The sequence below is a fragment of the Setaria viridis genome, chromosome 5 (genome assembly GCF_005286985.2).
Source record: "Setaria viridis chromosome 5, Setaria_viridis_v4.0, whole genome shotgun sequence".
Taxonomy (NCBI): Eukaryota; Viridiplantae; Streptophyta; class Magnoliopsida; order Poales; family Poaceae; genus Setaria; species Setaria viridis.
In genome coordinates this window covers 20,971,416-20,991,773 of record NC_048267.2, presented here as the reverse complement: position 1 = coordinate 20,991,773, position 20,358 = coordinate 20,971,416, and the positions used below count along the sequence as shown (strand labels likewise).

Here is a 20,358-nt window from a genome sequence, read left to right as displayed (position 1 = left end):
TAGACTAGCACATGTATTAGTTGATGACTATGTTTCACAAGTCATGGACATGGAGATGTTGAACTAATAATGTGGACACATGTGGAGACATGTGTTAGGACTGACCCAACATGAGAAGTAGTTCTCTCTTTAAATAACATATACGCTTTGTCCTTAGACCTGAGATTGTCGCATGTATTCTAGATGTGGATCGACCTACTTAGGGGCTATCAAACGCTACGCCGTAACAGGGTAGTTATAAAGGTAGCTTTCGGGTTTGTCAAGAAGCATGCTATGAGACATGGTCAATCAAGATGGGATTTGCCCCTCTCTGATTGAGAGTGATATCTCTGGGCCCCTCGAGTGATCGGATCCGAAAATGCATGGCCATGCTACGTACGGTTAAAAGTTAACCTACAAAGGGATTCCGAATCACAGGATCGAGAAAGAGCGGTCGGCTTGAAGCTAGACCAAATATCGTGAGGCAAAGGGAATAGCATGTATATTATGTTGTGATGGTTCGTCTGATATGATCTTCGTATGCGTATAGGAGTTGGCACGTCTTGCTAGAGGCCGCTACCGACTATTGGGCCGAGTAGGAGTACTCGGGCCATGTCTATACGTATCCGAACCCATAGGGTCACACACTTAAGGGGCTGGAAGCCCAATTCGGATCTGATCCGAGTTGGATTAGGTTTAGGAGTACTAATGGGCCTCGGATCCAGAGGCCCATCAGGAACCTCTATAAATAGAGGGGTGGGGGCGCCCTAGGGTTTACACCTTTTTGGCTGAACACACTTGCCGCGCCTCCCACGCCCTCGCCTGTTGCAACTCGCGGATCTAGCAATCCGGCTTGCGACGCTTCCTCCCTGCACGTGTGGATACCTTGGAGGTGTTGCGCCTGCAGCACTTGGATGAGCCGCCGACGAGCCGCCGACGAGCCACCGACGAGCCGACGACGAGCCGCGGTACCGGAGGCAATCTTGCTGTGCACGTGGACGAGCTGCTGAGGAGTTGCTGGACGTGATCGACTACGTACGACTACTACGTTGTTCGACTACGTACGACTACGTGATCGTCTTCACTGCATCGACGCATATCTACATCTTCCGCACCAGTAGTGCGTCGAGTGGTAATCCCGTGATCCTTATACGGCAGTTCTTCCTGGTTATACGCGGTAGAAATTTTGATTTGCGCTAGTGTAGCCTACCTCGTATCCCAACAGGCCTTAGAGGGGCTCATTTCACATGTTGATGCTACAAGGGTGAACTCCAAGGTATGCGTGGTTGCGGCGGATAGAGACTAGGATTATATAGTGCATTATAAGATGTGCTAGTGCGGACCAACAACACCATGTGTTAGACCACAAGTGCACAAATCTGTTGTAGCTTTTCCCTTAGAAGTATTGCTGAAGGTTTATCAATCCGTGAAAATAAGCATATCAAGACTACTTAACTAGAGTATTATTGTAAACATGAACCAACCACAAATTTAGTGAACAACTAACTAAGCATGGCATTTATATTTGATAAATCAAAAGTGATAACAAATAAATAACATATATGAGCAAGAGATAACTAATCTAGTGCAATCCTAGGCTATACATATATTGTAGTTCCGGTAGCAAGATAGCTACCAAATCATAGCTCTCATTCAAAACATCTTTAAATCACCGCCCGTTGTCTGACACTCAAGTAATGACCACCCTACAAGATTTGGACACTATCACAATCCTATCGTTCTACATGAGAGGTTCCAATAGAATCTATACAAGATACACGCCTAACTACTATAATAGATTAGATACGTAATTCTAGTCACCGCGACTACAAGAACACTAGCTCTAAGCAATCTACGCCGACCATAGGTTGGAATAAGCATGATCATAATAGAAGATATCATAATTAAAAGAGGCTATATGAACCACTAATGAATCGGAACTCATGAACTGTATTACCATAAATGATTGTACATCACTAGATCCTCTAAATCATATATTTGATTTTGTGACATATAGATCATAACTTCGGAGAAGGGTCTTCCATGCATGGTCACCTTGTCGGTTGAAGACTAGCCTACGCTAAGCTCTAGACATCTACACAACCCTCGGCTCTCCAAGATGGTGTTGACGGCTGTTAGCACACCAATTTGTGAACCGCAAGCATACGGATCAGTTGTAGCTCTTCCCTCAGAGTATTCCCCCAAGGTTTATCAATCCGTGGAACTAATAGCACAATATCTATTTCAACTAGCATTGTTTGTTTTAACTTTGTGTTTATGAGAGATTCAGATCCAATCTACTAAGCATATACAGACAGATAACAGATAGAACAAAGGTAACCAATCTAGAGCAACCTAGACTATGCATATGTTGTAATTACACCTCCAATTCGGATCCCGAAACCCCCATCTTACATAAGAAAAATCCTATCATGATCACCTCTATCAGAGCAAGCAGGTGAGGGGCGTGATCATAAGAACATGTCGTACTCATCGGTAGATCAGGCATGCAAATCTGGTCACCAACATCACAAGAACATCCTAGGCAATCTATCATCGATTCATAGATTGAAAAGCAAGCAAACCTGATAAAGCATAAAACCATCAAAGGAGATACTTAGATCGCTAAGAACATGATCACATATATTACTTCACCATGAATGATTGTACATCACAAGATCACCACCGGGATCCTACCTTGATCTTGATGGACTTCTAGCTCCAGAACTCCAGCGTGATCTTCCTCGTAGGGTGATCACTCTGGCAGAGGTTCGCCTACGCTAGCCTCTGGCAACTGCATGACCCTCGGCTCTCTGAAGAGGTGTCCCTCAAGGTCCTTATGCTTTTTTGCTACTTCACGTTGAGTACTTCGTCTTGGATATGGAGCTCAGTGGATTTTTTAGGGTATTTATAGTCCAGAGAGCGCGTGGCAAATATTGGAAGGCTAGAGGGCGAAGGAATTCCCCAGGCCGATCGGCATGGGAGGGTCCAGGCTGATCGGGGTGGGCCTTCCTTTTGGCCGCTCACGTCCTACTTTATCTCCAAGTCTCCTCAAGTGCTCTTGAATCTTCTTTTCACTTGCATGTGTGCCTGACACATCAGTAGCTTTGGGATGAGATAGATCTTCAATGACTTTACAAATCTCCACTTGATCTTCTCCGATCCCTCTTTGATCCTGAGCTGATCCTTGTCATATTTTCATAAACTTAGCCCCTAAGCAATGTTGGAGGGTTGCTTGCCAATGATGAGCACCAGGGGGCACCAAAGCATGCTAGGCCGATCGGCCTGGGCTTCTCTAGGTCGATCGGCCTAGCCCCTTCCTAGACCCGTTGACCTTTATCTTCGTCTGGTTCAACACTCGTTCAGTGCTTTATCTAGAAATATGCTTTTAGGCCCAATTTCCTACAAAATATGTTGCATATGTGAAAATGACCAGTTTATTAGGTGTAATCAATAGTTTGGGTATTAAATTTATGTAATTATTGAAGATAAACAAGGGTAAAAGTGTATCAATAGTGAGCGTCAACAATCCCCCCATGCTTAAACCTTGCTCGTCCTCGAGTAAGTCTTCAACAGAAATCAGCGTCACCTTTCGGTGTTCAATCCTACACTTGATCACACACAAGAAAACATAATGCTCACATAGAATTTTGCAATTAATATTCAAGTTGCAAAAAGCCTTCTCTAATATGGAGGGTAGATATCATTTAAGCATATCCCACAATAAATTTATTCTTTTTCTCTCAATTTTAAACAAACCTTAGAAGATTTTCAATAAAACTTTTTCAAAAAGAAACTAAACCAAGATCAACAATTTAAACTTCATTGCAATTGCTCATGTTCTCTCAGTTCATCAAGTCTCTCAAACCAATGCTAGAACTTCTCCCACCTGTCATCACTCATAAAATATGTGTAAGGCTTTTATCTGGATCTTTGGGAAGGTTAGTCCTAGCAAAAATATTATAATCAGGAATTATGAAAACAAGAAAGATTTCTGATGGATCTTACTAAGACTTATCAAAAAGGTCATGGAAAATAATTGTTTATGGAGAGGGAGAGAACGAACACACACATTTAGATAGTGGACATGTGCAAGGGCAAAGAGTGATCACAAGGCACAAATGAAGTCATCGTAATCGGATTGCACATGGTTGGAATAATGAGTATGGAGTAATCCTTAATCTTGAAAGCACTTGGGATCTATATGAAGCTCAAAGAACTGTGGTGTATTTTATTTCTTTTTCTCTTTTTCTCATCATCATTTTTTTTCTTTTCCCCTTTTTCTTTCTTTATTTTTCCACAATATACATATACATATATATATATATTGCTCCTCAGAACTCTTTGCAATATATTACTTACTCAGCAGTAGTTAGAGATAATGCGATGACTCTCCCCCATGCTTAGACGATGCTCGTCCTTGAGCATGAAAAGGAAGAAATATAAACTACTGATGTAAGGACCAAACTCTTCAATCTTCTGGAAAAAATTATCTTACTCCACTGGAGTGACTTCAACGCCAAATTTCAGAGGCAACAGAGGGGGAAACGCCCCAGGCCAATCAGCCTGGCCCCTTCTAGCCTATGTTCCTCCGCTTTTTATTCCATGCACTGGTGGTTACCGCCAAGTCTTGATTTTCATGAAAAGGCACTGAATAATCTTCTGAATCTTTATCGAAATATTTTCCACACTCAAATTGGGTTGTGGTCAAGAAGGTCGTCACAAAAATGATATTTGGGTTTAGGTTTGGATGCCCAGCGAAGCTTGCAAAATTTCCAGTGCAAAAATCCACAATGCATGGACAGAAAGGCTAGCAACAAGAGGTTACACAAAAAGGAATGACCAGCTTCTAAGTCTCATACCACAAAAGTAGATCCTGAATCAATTCACCCAAAAACAAATTTTGCAATCTACAGCTCATAAATATTTGGCTTTGGATTGGTAGAGCAATTGAAAAAAGTATTATTGACAAGGTTAGCATGAGTTGTAACCAAAAAATAAAAGAGCCTTTGATCCATTTTAAAGAGAGAGCAATAAACAAATATATGGGTCCAAATTATCATAACCTCCATAAAAAGATAAGCCGGTACTTATGTCAATCTCAGTTCGTGTTAGAGAGAGCATTAGTCCAATGATGCAATAACCAAGTACAAAAATTAAACAAAGCAGCAACACTCATTATTTTTCAACATGACAAGAACTTAAACCATCACAATTAATCACATATCATTATGTTCAGGTGGTGCATATTTTATTAAGCAAGGCATGGTGAAACAGACAAACTGAAAATAAAGAGAAAATAAAATAGAAAAGTAAAATAGAAAATACTATGCACACCCAACACACATGATGAAATAAATAAAAAGAAAAGAAAAGAAAAGAAAACTCAAACCACATGTATGCGTTTTTATTCGTCCCCTTCGGTCTCTAGTCCAGGTCATCTTGCGGTGAGTCATAGTGTGGCTCTTCCGGCGGCACGTCTCCTTGCTATTGGTACTCATGATACCCTTGCTCATAGTGCTCCTACGCTGCACCTTGGCACTGATCTGGAGGGACAATCCCCAACATGCCGAAATGATAGGCGATGGTTATGTTGTTGTCCTCAATTCTACCAGCAACTTGCCTCACAGTACCTGCATCTTCTAAATTTCTTTGTATATACATGCCTATGATGCGCTCTCTTCTCTGTGGCCACGGTGGCTATACTGAGAAGACAATGGAGCATGTGGTGGGGGTCCCTGAAAAGGAGGTGGCATATAATTGTGAAAAGCATATGGTGCCGGTGGAGCTGGATGCACCGGCTACTGAAATTTCGGTCGTACTGGATATGCTGGCTGTTGGAGATGTGGTGCATATGGGCCTTGTGCCCATGCCTCTACTGGTGGCTCCGGCCACTATTCTTGCTGCCATCCTTCATGGACTCCCTTGTATCTTGGTTCTGAAACTCCGTCTGCTAGTAGCTTGAGCTAGTTGGTGGCAGTGATATTTCTGGAGCAACCTTTGATGATGAGCCTTCTTCTATTCTCTGTCCTTTCTTGTCTTTCTTTGCGGGAAATAAAATTCCTTCTTCCCACCAGTTAGTCTTGCCTACATGGTAAATCCCAAGTCTTCTATCAGGCAACTTGAAATTAGTGACTCCAACTGTATATCCTTTCTCTCTATTGCCACCAATTAAGTGCGCATTTTTCATTGTCTTGGCATCAATGCTTCCTCCTTTTATGAACCACTCAGGGACCCTTTCAATATCTGGTTTCAAAAAGGATAGGCATGGAATTTCTTCATTTGTCTCCTCGTTCCATTGCATGACCTTTTTCATGGTCATGAACATCTCTACGGCCACATCCTTGTGTACACTGACGGGGCCATTAAGAGCAAATTGCATCCGCCCAATATTTCCCAGGAGCTTGTAAATATCATTATGAAATCCAATATCCCAAAGAAAGTTGTCATCAAAGTCATGGTTGGCAATGATTCTCCTTTCAATATTCTTCAGCCGCTCTTCGTCCTCCTTGCTTTTTATCATGAAGTCGTATGCCGACTTCTTTTTGGTGGAGCCCCCATGAGAGCAAGTCAGTCTCCTTGAAGTGTCCGGTGCGGCTTCAGAAATTCCACATGGTTCATCGAACCGCATGGAGGAGCTTCGTATGGTCATCCCACCAAGCAACATACAATCGTTGCATGGTGGTGCCGCGTCGATGTCCATGCCTCGCGGTGACTCGGAGACTAAGTGCCACCATGAAGCGCTTGATGTAGATGATGCTTTGGCTGATGAGTGAGACTTCTTGGTCTTCCTGAAAATTCTTCCCAAGCTCCTCATGGCTGCACACTCAAGAAAAGCTCGCCGGGGTTTCTTGCCGACGAGAAAATTGCACAAGAACAAGGACTAGCAAGACGTGATTGCTGAAATTTTTCTAGTGGCTGAAATTCTTTGTATGAGTGGAGTTTCAAAACTTTTAGAGGCTATTTAGAGGTGTTCTTGGTGTGTTGGCCGAAAAATATGATGAACAAGTGAGAGAGGGGGATACATACCAAAGGGGGGCGCCTGGAGGCTTAAAAAGACCTTAGGCCGATCGACCTGAGGCACACCAGGCCGAATAGCCTGGTGTATTCCTGGCTCCTTTTCTCCTCTTCTTTCTTCACATGCATCTTGGACATTTATTGTACTGAAAATTCAGCACCTCACATGAAAGGCACTGTCCAAGCAATCTCCTCCACTCCTTTGTGTTGTCACTTTGTTGAAAATCATGCACCTATGTGTCATAACCTTATTGTTTTCTCAATTTCACTCAATGCCTTATCCTTCGAGCTGCAACAAACAAGTATGGCAGGCCACTCTTTATTTCTTTACGCATGTGTGGTAGGTGAGAGTGCTTCCATGATTGTTCCCATGATCACAAAATCAACCATTAGCATAAATGAAGCTCATAAACCCTCCAAATCATGTTTAGATGCTTAATCCTCCTCTAATTTTAAAAATTAAAAATAAACTCAGAGCAAGCAATGAGTTCAAATAAATAGTAGAGAAGTTGTGAAGCATGAAGAACATTTTAAAGTCGAAAGGATTTCCGACTACATTACTTTTGGTTGCACCGGTATCGTTCATTCTCATGAATTGAGATGAAGCAATTTCGATTTCAACCGCGGGGTGATGGGTTTAGGTTCAAATTTTGGCCAAAAGTGAGAGAGGAATTTTGAATGAAATAAATAAATATAGCTTAGAAAAATCATAATTCTAAGAAAACTAATGAGTTTTTTCAAGTTTAATCAAACCAAAATCCGATGGTCACGCGAGTCCTAGCATGCGTCAAAAATTTACAAAGTAAGAACAACACGGCTCTACTCTATGTTTATCATGAAAACAAGTCAGGCTAAACATCATGGTCAAGATGAAAAGTCTGATAGGATAGGGATATGTGGTTCTGGCTTTTCCAGAAAAATCAAATAAAAATTAGGATGGCTCATGTCATTGGTTTATGAAAAATAGAGGAATAGAAAATGACTGAGCGAATAAAACTCCAAATATTGTTCTGACCAAAGGTTCAACTTATTAAATGTTCACCAAGTATGACGTAGCAAAATCTGTGACTCACTTACTTGAGAATTCAAATAACTTCAGGGTTGTCCTCCTAGTAGCTTATTCTTGACTCGATGATCGGGTTGCCTCCCACAAAGTGCTTCGTTTTTAGTCTATAGCTAGACTCTTAAATTCTTCAGTTCAGACCAGCGCTCGGTGTCAGCGCGGCATTCTTTGGCACCCACTTCTTCACCATCTTTGGCTTTGATGCAGGCACAGGCTTAGCTATCTTTTTGGTCTTCACAGGCTGGCATTCTTCCTTCTTCTAAATGATAGCAACTTTTTCTGCTGGCTTCTTTCCTTTTGCCTTCTTGTTCTTCTCCTCCTACTTGACACGACGATGTAGTAGTATATACTTGCTAGAAATCATGTTGCATACCTCAAAGCGTGAACGAAACTTGAACGCGCTCATAGTGCCATTGATGTCAAACTTGATCTCGCTCTTCCCAACATCTATGTTTGCCCTTGCGGTCTTCATGAACGACCTTCCTAGGATGAGTGGGGATTTAGCTCCTTCTCCCATCTCGAGTATCACAAAATCAATAGGGACAAAGTGATTCCTGATCTTCATAGGTACATCTTCAGCAATGCCTTCGGGATAGCGAACGGTGTTGTCCACCAACTCCAGGCACATAGCAGTTGGTTCTGGCTCCAGCAAGCGTAGCTTCTTGAACACAGCTTTAGGCATGACGCTATAACTTGCGCTAAGATCACATAATGCCCTTTCGAACATCATCGCTCCAATTGAACATGGGATGGTTGGACATCCAGGATCTCTTTTCTTCTCGAGAGCTTGGTTAGCTATTGCAACACTGCAGTCTTCTTTCATCTTGATGTGATCTGTAGTGAACTGCGGGATCTCTCGCTTGTTCATCAGGATATCCTTGAAGTAGCGAGCATAGGTTGTGTCGTTGTCGAGATTAGCGGATCAAGACTACAGCAAGTAAATTTCTTTTATGCGCGTAAGGCTTTGGATGGTGGCGTGAGAAGACACGAGGTTAGACTAGTTCGGGCAGGAATAGCCCTACGTCCAATATGAGGAGCTGCTCGTGTTACTCACGCGGGGTCTGTAGTAGGGGTTATAAATAGGCGAGAGAGGGAGCTAGTCCCAAGTCTCTTGGGTGTGCACTGATGCTCGTGAGGAGAGTGTGTGGGTTCTGTTGGCTTTTTTGTCCTCCCGTCTTAGGCCTCCTGGTTCTCCTTTTATAGCGCAAGGAGGGTACCGGGGTTACAGGTGAGCCAGGTATGTGGAGAAGTAAAAGAGATAAGCTAAGTAAATAAAATACGAGGAAAAGGAACAAGTCCCTGGGTCGCCGCCTTCCGCTCCAGCCTTCGTCTCCTGTCAGCGTGGCCGCCGGAGGAGGGTGGCTGTCGTCGGATCCTGTTGACGATCCTCTGGTCGACCATCGCCGCTAAGCATGATGATGATGTCCAGCCTCCACAACCCTGTGCGTCATGGGGGACGGCTGACCCTTGTAATCCTGCGTACTATCCGTGGAGCATGGACGTCATGTCTTTATCACCGGACTAAGTGCAAAAACGGGCGGTGCTCCCTCCTGTGCCGGGGGACGCATGCAATGAGTGCCCTACGGCGAACAGGGGAGGCTGCGACCGCTGTAGCTTGTGCGGTCGTGGCTACAGTGTTCCGTCCGGGTACTTGTGGCGGGTCACGTCGAGGAGCGTGGGCGCCTTTCTGCGCGCCAGAGCCGCGGTGCATTTATGGCGAGATTAGTGGGGGCCCATGAGATCTGCGCCCTCGTCTGCTGATCTGCGCCTGAGGTGGATCCTTGTCTTATGGGCCCGGATGTGTCCGACCCCCTACACCCGGGGTCGGGCAAGGCGGAGCCTTGCGGCGAGTGGTCGGGCACATCCGACCCTAGGACCGTGGGTTGGGCGAGGCAGATCCTTGCGGCGAGGGGTCGGGCGCATCCGACCCTAGGACCATGGGTCGGGCGAGGCGGAGTTTCGCCAGTGAGGGGTCGGTCGTGTCCGACCCCAGGGCCTTGGGTCGGGCGAGGTGGAGTGGAATGCTCCTTGCCCATGCCGGGTCGGCGGGGATCGCTAGTGCCACAGGTGGGCCTGGGCCTTTATGATTGTTGCTTAAGGGGCATAAGGAGGTCGTTAATATTTCCCCCCAACAGGTTGGAACGTGTAGAGCGTCCAACGGTGGCATATTGATGTTCAACCTGCACACAACTTCAACAAACTTCCCAAACTGTTCGTCAGTTTTACCTAAATGATGGCGTGGTTTCTCTGGCAGAATCTTTGTGTCATCTTGATTGACCATCTCAAACTCTAGCTCCTCCATTTTAATCTCCGGAGCTATGGTAGGTGTCTTCTCCTTCGAAGTCATCTTTGCTTCTACGGCTAGTTTAGGCTTCCTAGCTCCCGCCGGACATTCTGGATCTTCTATTTCCTTGCTGAGCAAGTTTGATAGCTTTAGCTGACTCCAGATTCATTTGTTGTCCTAGCAACTTCTGTTGATTGCTTATAAAATGCCTAGCTAATTGTGTCACTTGAATCTCTAGCACTTCATCATGTTCATCACTTGGTTGTTCAAACTTCCAACCTCTGTTACTTTGCTGTCAATATTTTCCAGAATCTTGTCCATATCCTTGAACTTAGTGATAGTGTCCTTGTTGATCTTGCCTTGCTCCTCCATGAACCTATTCAGCTGAATGCATAGAGGCACTATGTTCTGAATAGATGAGCTTGCAATGAATTGAGGTCTATTCTATCCATACCGATAGTTGGATGGTGGAAACCATTTCCCTTCTTCATGTAGTCTAGCAACTTTGCTTCCTCTGGACAGTTCTTCCCGACATGGCCGTAGTCACCACACTCTTCACATGTTGATCTTGCTTCTGCTGCCTTTAGGTCTATAGATTGAGCTTCCTTTATCTCCACCTTCTCCAGTCTCCTCATCAACGGGTCGATCTTTCCTTCGAGTAACTGATCACGCTCCACCTGCAACACTCCTTGTGTATATACAGTAGGTTGAGCTAGGAATAAGCACCCAGAAGATACCCATGCATCATTGTCTGCAACCTTTTTGAATAACTTGAAAGCTTGAGTTAGGGTAAGGTCTATGATTAATCCTCCAGCCGATGCGTCGATAATTGCCCTTGATGCTGGTGTCAGCCCTTGATAGAACTTCTGGACTAGGTCCTCCTTCAGGTACTTATGGTGTAGAACTGTATGGATGTAATCATTGAAGCGCTCATGAGCTTCAGCAATTGTCTTGGAAGTATATTGAGCGAAAGTAGATATCCTGCTTCTAAGATTTTGAGTCTTGGCTGGCAAATAATGTTCAGTTAACAAAGCCTTCATCAACTCATCCCAATTCTGAATTGTTGCCACCGGTAGAGAGTAAAACCACTGAAGTGCTCTTCCAAGTAGAGAGTAAGGGAACAACCTTGCCCTTAGTTGATTATGAGTTACTCCATCCACATCGAAGGTGTTGCATAGCCGCGTAAACGCTTGTAGATGAAGATTAGCATCTTCCTTGCTAGTGAAAGGTAAACTCTGCAAGATCCTCAGGCTTGAAGTATCGATCTCAAATGGTCGACCGACGCCACCCAATTCATGGATAGGTAAGTCACTGATGCTCAGGATGCAAAGTTCCTCGATAGAAGGCTCTCGCTCTGGTTGTTGATCTCCCATTGAAGGTGGTTGAGGTACTTCTAGAGCAACTGCTACTCCTCCTGGACTTGCAGGTGGTGTCGACTTTGGAGTAGATGATGATGATGATGATGATGCTTCTCACACTTCCAATTCTTCCTTAACAGCTGAAGCTTTGATCTCCAGCTTTCTTGCTTGGCAAAATCCACCAAAAATTGGTTTGAAATCGCTAAGTCTATAAAATCGGTGTTCTGTCAAAGTTTAGCCTAGTCTATCTACAAATCCAGAAAAGTTTCGACCTTAGACCCTTTGTAGAAGTTGTAGAGTTTGGTTTGGCCAGCAAGTCTTGTATTTGAACTTTCCCAATTTTGAATTCAAATTTGTGCGCAAAATCGCTTCAAACCACACAGCTTCACACGCCACGCCTTTTCCCGTGCGTGGTCACCATCTGGCCGTGTCGCGCCGCGCTGCGTGGTGCCGCTCGACCGGCGCTCCTGCCGGCCAACCCCCATCGCCGATGCGACAGGTCAGCCCGGCCCTCCGTCCAACCAGTTCACGAGCGCATCCCTATCCTCTGTGCCACATCTTCCTTCGCCCAACCGCCCGTCGGCGCTATCTCCCGCATCCCGCCCCTGGCCACCGTGGTTGCCACATCACCGTCGCTGCTTAGCCGCGCCACCGCACCCAATGCCACCATTGAGGCGACAGGACAGCTCCTCCGCCTGACCAACCGCAACCGCGACACAAAAGCATCTCCCTGGCTCGCTATCTTGCGTCGCCAATCCGCCGGAGATCACACTCGAGCGTTGCATCTTCGCCCAGCCAACCACCGGCCTCGCTCGCCACTCGCTAGTGGCGTTCCACTCATTTCTCTGCCGCCAATGCCCACCCGGCCTTATCCTTCCACCCGGAGCCTCGCCTCGCATCCCCGCACCTCCCCCGGCCTATAAAAGTCGTTAACACCCCTTGCAGGCACACTACACCACTGCCCCTCTCTGCCCCTAGCTCCGCCGCGACCCTCGCCACGGAGAAGCACCTCCCGTGCCTCCCCGCCGCCCGCTAAGCTCACCTGAGCACCACACACACCCACGCGCAGCTCACTGAGCCGACGCCGAGCTCCCTCCGGCAACCACCTCGCCAGCGCAAGAGTAGGAGCCCGCCATCGCCGGTTTCATCCCCGCCGTGGACAGCCACCTTCGGCCACCCCCCACCCTCGATTCCTTCATCCCGCAGGCCCTAGGTGAGCTCCTCCCCACACCCGAGCCTTCCCCTTCCCCTCTAGCGCCGCCGCTCGCTGGCGATTTCGTCGGAATCGCCATCGATGTGCGCAAGGACCACATTGGGAACCATAGTTTCTTTCTAGGCTCCTTTGCATAAGATTCCAGGACCTATCTGTGGAATTTTAAAACTTTCGAGGGCCCCCGCATAAAAGGTTTTATCCTTTTTCTATTTTAAATGGTTTAAATCGGCTGAAACTTTGAAAATGCATAAGAAAGTGTAGAAAATTTCTAAAAATGCAAAACCAACTTTATTAGACTCCTTGTGTTGTGTAGTTTCACTGAAATTTTTTTTTGAGCATGTTACTATTGTAGTTTTATCTCTAGATTTTATATTCTTTTTAAACCTTTAAATGCCTCGTAAATCATACAAAAATGCTAAAAAGATAAATCCACCTCTGTTAGCTTTGTTATGTCGAGCTTGTGCTAAATAAAATAGTTGTGACACTAGTATAGATGTTTAACACACTGTTTTGGGTTAAACTTGAGATCTGAGATGAAATCTTACTTTTTGCATAATAAATAGAATAAGGCAGATAAAAGTATGTAACTATTTTTGTTGGGTCACAAATTCAATACACTCACTAGGAAAAATAATGGTTACTGCATGAGACCTAGTGAGACATGCTTAACTTTTGTGAAATACTAAATGAAAGGAAAATATGGAAAATAGATGTCCTTTCCCATAAATCTTGCAAAAATCACAAAAGCCTCTGTCACACTATTGTAACCTCTTGTAAAAATATCAGAGCCAAACTGCAACTGAAACTTGAGTAAAAATAGATCCTTATAATCTACCATAGGGTACTGTTTTAATTGTAATTAATTTTGTAGAAGTCCAATGCATCCCAAATTTTATAGTAGCTCACTGATGTGATTATAAAGCCTTAATAAAATTTTCAGAACCATATCTTATCAGAAACTACCAGAAATATTTATGGAAGTTAAACCAAGAAAAAGGAATAAAAACAAGGTAGTTAATGAGAAGGACAAAATGGTAAATACACGCTAAGGTACAGAAAAATATTCGAAAATAGGATAACTTTCCAAATGAACCTTGAGCAACCCTAGAGTGATCCCACCTTTTTTTTTGAATCTAAGTTGTAAAACCGTATATGTGTACACACTCACCATCAAAGTCAACCCCGGGTTTTATTCGACAACACACCTTACTTCATGAAGATAATGAAAGTTTAGAACCTTATTTAGGTGAATGTGGTCAAAATGCAATTTATACTTCAGCAATAATTCATATTTTGCATCCTGCATGTGAAAGCATGGAAACTTGAACTATTGCATATGCATCTCGTGTAGAAGCAAATTTCCCAGATGGAACATATGAACTGCTCTCGACGACCGAGGAAGTACCTGCTGAGCTACATCATGTTGAGGCCAAGCAGGAGATCAGCGAAGCATCCAACGAGCTCCCCACTAACTTAGAATGGGAAGGCAAGCCCCGGAGCATAACCCAATTTTTCTAAATTCTTGCAATGCCTCTGATACCTATGCTTGTGCATTTATGTTCATAGGAGTTGATTGAAAACCTAGTTGCATGATCTTAGGTACCTTTGGTTGAACACTAGTATGGTAGGCCGAGTAGCTGCAATGCTAAATAGGACTCGGTAAAAGTCGAGTGATTTCCTGTCACTCGCGAGTTTATAGGAGTTGATTGCTTGCTCATGCTATAACCATAAGGATGACAGACGGGACCAGGATTGGTTCTGACTTGGTGGTTTTGTCCCGTCTGTCTAGTGATGAAAATGCTAAGGCTGAAATGTGTCGGCATTTGCAGTCAAGTGTTTGAAAGTACTAATCCCATACCTAGTATGATATAGGGAAGCCTAGTACCTGATTGAACCGGGACGTGGGCATACTCCCCGCTCTCTCTGGAATGGAGTTCCCCTGATGCATCATGTGGGTACAAGTGCAGTCATGGTACGGTGACGTTCCGGGACCATGGGGCCTTGTATCCAAGGGAAGTGGGCCCTGGCCACGTGCCTAGGAATTGATGGGGACGGCTAACATGTGTGGACCCGTCGTGGTATGCAATGTCGTGGGATTAGGCTCACCTTGCAAGGTTAAGAAAATCGATTCGAATCATCTGCCTCTCACAGTTTGAGACTGCTTGACTACTGTGCTGCACTGAGTAACAAGTGAAACATAGAATGATTATTTAATGATGATGATGCTTAGAATAAAATGTTTCCTCATTTTGCTTGCTTATACATGTTGCTTACCTAGAATAAATAATCTACTAGAACCTGCTACTAAAACTTGAAAGTAAGGATCTATTTAGATACTTTTGGCAAAAATAAATCCCTCCGCTAAAAAGCCTTGCATGTCTAGTACATGTCTAGACGTCGGTGGAGTAGTTGCCACCCGATGGGTAAGTCTTGTTGAGTATTAGTATACTCAGCCTTGCTTGTGGCTTTACTTTCAGGTAACTTGGATGTTAGTGCTTTTTGCTCAAAGTGTGACTTGGCCGACCTAGCTCCCTCCAATTTGGACGGTCGAGTGGGACCCATCCTTCGTCGGCGAGGACCGTGGTAACTGACGTCATGGTTGGCTTCGCCATGATCTTTCTGCTTCGACGTTTAGTTGCCATCCTTTTTCCGCTGCTTAAACTTTGAACAATTTAGTTTATACACTTTCGAATTACTGTGGTGTAATAAATAAAGTGGGACCTATGTACTAAATTACTGGAATGTTGTAATCTCTGGAGTCGCCTTCGTGTGAGATGCTTTTCGTTTCGATCCAAGATAAGTGGTTTATCGGGTATAACCCAACAGACTACCAAATTGGCTTGATTAAAGTATCGGTTCGCATGTGAGGCGAAGATGAGAACACTTTAGCCAGCTTAATTTCGGTGGTTCTGCCACACAGCCGCTGCCTCCGGCTTTTCTAGGCTGCCGCCGCTGACTCCTCCTCCCTTTCCAGTCCACCGCCTCCGGCTTTTCCAAGCCACCTCCACCAGCTATTCCTCCTTTCTAGTCCGCCGCCGCCTCCTCTCCTCCTCCTCCCTCCTTCCAGTCCGCCACCGCCTCCTCCTTCCTTTCCAGGACGCTGTCGCCTCCTACTGCATGTGTAAGTATGTAACCCATTTGTTTTTATCGCTCACTATTTTTGTGCCTTTTCTGGTCAGAAATTCCAAGTTGACGCACTTGCTGCAAGATTTTCTAGGTAAGATGATCTGCTTGCTCAAGGAAAACCATTTCCATGATTAAAGTCTAATATTTTCCTATATTTATTTTTCCACTTAGCCATATGATTAATTTTCTCTGTTCCTTTTGACACTAATAATAGGAGGAGACTCTAAAGCATTGATGCTTATGCAAATTAGCCCATCCGATAGTGATGTATCAGAAAACTTGAGTTCATTAAACTTCGCCAGCCGTGTTCAGTGTATTGAATTGGGACCAGGAAAGAAGCAAGTTGATACTGTTGAACTTCAAAAGACCAAACAGATGGTGAGTTTTAGTTGTGCATTTTCCTAAGTTAACTTTCATGATAACTTGCACACTGTGCTAGCAACCTGCTTGAGGCTGGCTTCATGATATGTAATTTACATTTTTCCTGCTGAATAAATGTTAGCTTGAAAGAGCTAAGCAAGAAGTCAGACTTAAGGATGACTCTTTGAGAAAGCTAGAAGAGAACTTACAAAATTTCGAGACCAAAGCCAAAGGGAAAGAGTAACTTTGCAAGAACTTGCAAGAAAAGGTATACAATTATTTGAAGAGTTTGTTCTTCTGGTGTTTCTTGGTTATTGTTTTTTGATTTGTACCTGACAGCCTGTTGAAACATATATTAGGTAAAAGAGCTTGAAGGTCAGTTAGATTCCAAGGCACATTCCCAAATGACATCAGAGAAACAGCAGCGTCAGCTCTCTGGAAAACTAAAGGAGAAAGAAGAAATGTGTAACAAAAGGAGGTAGTTACTGTTGTTTACATGCTAGAAGCATGAACAGTTATTGTTGTTGTAGTTACCTAATTAGGAAACTTGAAATTTCTGTGTACCCATTCTTATCTCCTTTTCAGATCGTGGAGTTAGAGAGCAATAACCAAGCTCCTGCCCTCTTTCAAAAATATTATTACCAATCTAGCAATAACCATCATTATATTTGGCAACATGTTTGGATTTGTTTTATTGATTTACCTTTTCCTTTCTTAGAACAAAGAGCTGGACTCCACCATTGGTACTCGTGGAGAGGCAAAGTTGCTGCCTTTTTGTAGGGTGATCGAGAAGGAAAATCACATCCTGAGGAGCTCGAATTCCCTGAACAATCAGCAGCCTCTCAGCGAGAACTCTTCTCTTCCTGAGGCTCCTGAAGAGGTGAACAAGAAGAAGAGAAAAGGTGATGCAAGAAACGCATCCATCGGTGGTGAACAAGAGAACAACGGCCCGGCATCTGGTCACAAACATGTGTCATGTGTCCAGGACTTTTGGCATTTGCATGAAGCTTGGATGGTTACATAACACTCAAGGAAAAGATATGCACGTAACAGATTTAATTTGGTAGGGGATATCCATACAATAGACTATTAAGGATCCTAACAGAGTTTGAAGAGCCTACGTGAGTAAAAATTCCTATTTATTCAAAATTCCTATATAAATAAATAGCCCCTTGAGAGATAGGTAGGGCAACCAATTCTTCTCCCTGCGCCTCTTCCCTTGCTGACAGATTTAATTCTTCTCACACCTCCTCCCTCTCCTCCACATGGACGTGGACGAAGCTAATTCTTCGGTGCCACCCATCAATCCTGATGCACAAGACCACGACCATACACCACTTGCGCAACAGGAGGAGCATGCACCACCTGTGCGGATTGATCCAATTACACCTGCGCTATTGAATCCAGTAAGTTTGTGATTAGTTTTAGCAATACGACATGAGATGGAAAAAAAAATGACCTATAAGCAAAGATACTAGAGGGTCCAGCACATTGGATAAGAAAGTTTCATATAATGTAAAACAGTTTTGCATGCAGTTCATGTGGCCAGAGAAGTCAGGCAAGACAAAAAACTAAATGAAAAAATGGAGCTTAACTAAAATTCAAAGCACTACCACTTACATAATTAGAAGTAGGGTTCATCTTGAATACAAACAAGATACAGCTAATTAACTCACGCAACTGAACTAAAAGAAGCATACATTTTAAATCAAACTTCGGGGCAGATTCGTGCTTCCTGGCATCTGCATTTAGGACATATTATTCTATCTGCATTACTTAAAATCACACCACTGAACCTAACAACTATGCAGCTACAAATGAACAATTCCAAAACCCCTTCCACAACCAATACATCAACGAGCACCACAAACCGGCCCAGTGCTTTAATCTTCGATTCTCTATTACTTCTTCATTTATAACTTGAGTTCATTTATATTTGCATTCTTTAGATCAAACTAGTATAGATACATGCCTGCTCTATCACAATGATCACCACGTCACTGAATTGCGTTCGAACACTTTCCAGAAGCAGACAAATTTGTTTACCAGAGTGCACATTACTTGATCATTTCATCAGGAAGTGGCCTCGACCTCCAGTCTGCATTTTAATATCTACAAGAAAAAGGTATCCTTTAATCAGAAAATTTCTATTGTAGATTCAAGGGAGGTCAGAGTGTATCTTTATTTATTGGGTAGAGTCATACTCCTTTGCTGTCACTCCACAAAAGCGAACCAATAGGTATTCTAGGCTGTTTCTCTCCATCTGTAAGACCCTTGAAGCCTGATTAAGTTTGGAAAGAAAGACCAAGCTTCAGTCTATTAAACATTGAGATGAGTGTTTCGAGGAGAATACGGAAAGAAGCAAAGTGCATGGCCTTTTCATGGGATTATTGGTCCTTGTTTGAAAATTAACTGTCCTGTGTCAAAAAATTGCATATGTAAATGTGGAAATCCTGTTGGAGCCACATTATATCACGATCCACACCATGTATTACCTATTTCACGAAGAACAAATTAGCAACCAGAAATCTGAGTGCGTATAGACAGAAACTACTGATGAGTTCTTCAAAACCTTTCTCTTGGTTGGATCTTTAAAAGGTTCTTGCAAGTAGAGACTAATGTATATGCGGAGCTTAAGAGTGTCACAATAAAGTCTTCTGTTCTGGTTGAAATCTGCATCAAGCAGGTCAAACCTTGAAATGACCTATATTGATTGTGTTCCAAATCCACCTGAAATGAAATAAAATCAGGTAAATATTTGTTAACATCGTGAAGGCCTTAGAAGTTGTTCTATTTCATGCCAGATGGTCTAGAACATAAAGGGGCGCACAATAAGAAGAATGAAAAGATGGAACAAGAGCTAATCTCAGCCAGAAGTCCACACTAGATAGTAGATAATGAGCACACCTGCACAAGCACGAGAGGACGGAGCTAATGAGATATCATGCGGCTGCAAGTTTACCGGCCGCGCGATGAAGCCCTGCCCCAATCCGGCCGGACCGGACCGGGCTGCTGCTGCCGCCGCCTGTTGCCGGCGCAGACCCACCCTGCCGGCCGGTGGCTATTCCTCGCGCGGGGGCCACGCCGATGCGGGACGGAAACGGCGCGGGGAATCGTGGGCGGCGCCGATGCGTAGGGAGATAGGGCGGGGCCGCCACCGGCGCCGATGCGGGACGAAGACGGGGCGGGGAGTACTTGCCACCGCCGGCGCCGATGCGGGATGAAGATGGGGCGGGGAGTCATGGCCGTCGCTAGCGCCGATGCGGGATGAAGACGGGGCGCGGAGTCTCCGGCAGCTCGGATAAGGGACGAGGACAGGGTGGAATCTTGCGCTTGCGTGGACGAGACCGCCGTTGCCACCGGCCGCGCGGTCGCCGCCGCCGCCGCCGCCGCCAGTGAGTTTGAGAAAAAATGTGGAGTAGAAATGAAGAGATAGGGAGTGAAAGGAACGAAGATAGGACGCTTAAGAAAGATTTGATATACCCTGTACTACTATACTACTTATGTATACTATCAGCGTAAGTTTTTAGTAGTATATAATTAATCTCAACCATCGGATCTTTTCATACGAATCCTTCTCGAACAGTAGTATAAGATAGTATTGTGTACCGTAAAAGAGCTCGGGGGTGCAACTATGGTTGGATAGCGACTCGATCAGGACGCGAGTAACATAACGGGGCGTCGCTCCTTCTCGGACTTGGTCTACTGACCATTTAGCTGAGATCAACCCAACATTCTTCCCCTGATCATAAAGCTAAACACTATATTCCATCCTTAATAAAACAAAACACCAAGACAAGCATTATAGTAGTCACTTAAGTACTACCCAACCCAGAGACTATAGTGCGATGCTCTATCTTGAAATGGAATTTTCTCAGTCTTATGGGAGATGGTTGCATAAATGGTCCCTTTTTAATTCCAGAATCAGAGGCCTCCCAATAGAACTTATGCCGGCTGT

The 20,358-nt window shown here is 44.3% G+C and overlaps 1 long non-coding RNA gene across 5 annotated transcripts; it reads right to left on the bottom strand.

The window, feature by feature from the left end:
* Window positions 1-17,439: 17,439 nt before the first annotated feature.
* LOC117858752 (uncharacterized) lies at window positions 17,440-19,852 on the bottom strand. 5 transcript variants are annotated; one of them, XR_011898407.1, is made up of 5 exons: window positions 19,308-19,850; window positions 18,973-19,130; window positions 18,605-18,895; window positions 18,373-18,512; window positions 17,440-17,789 (listed from the first exon to the last, which is right to left on the bottom strand). It is a non-coding gene; the product is annotated as an uncharacterized lncRNA (long non-coding RNA). The 5 variants fall into 5 exon arrangements; XR_011898406.1 differs by having other exon boundaries at window positions 17,440-17,794; window positions 18,605-19,130; window positions 19,308-19,852; XR_011898405.1 differs by having other exon boundaries at window positions 18,605-19,130; window positions 19,308-19,852.
* Window positions 19,853-20,358: the final 506 nt, after the last annotated feature.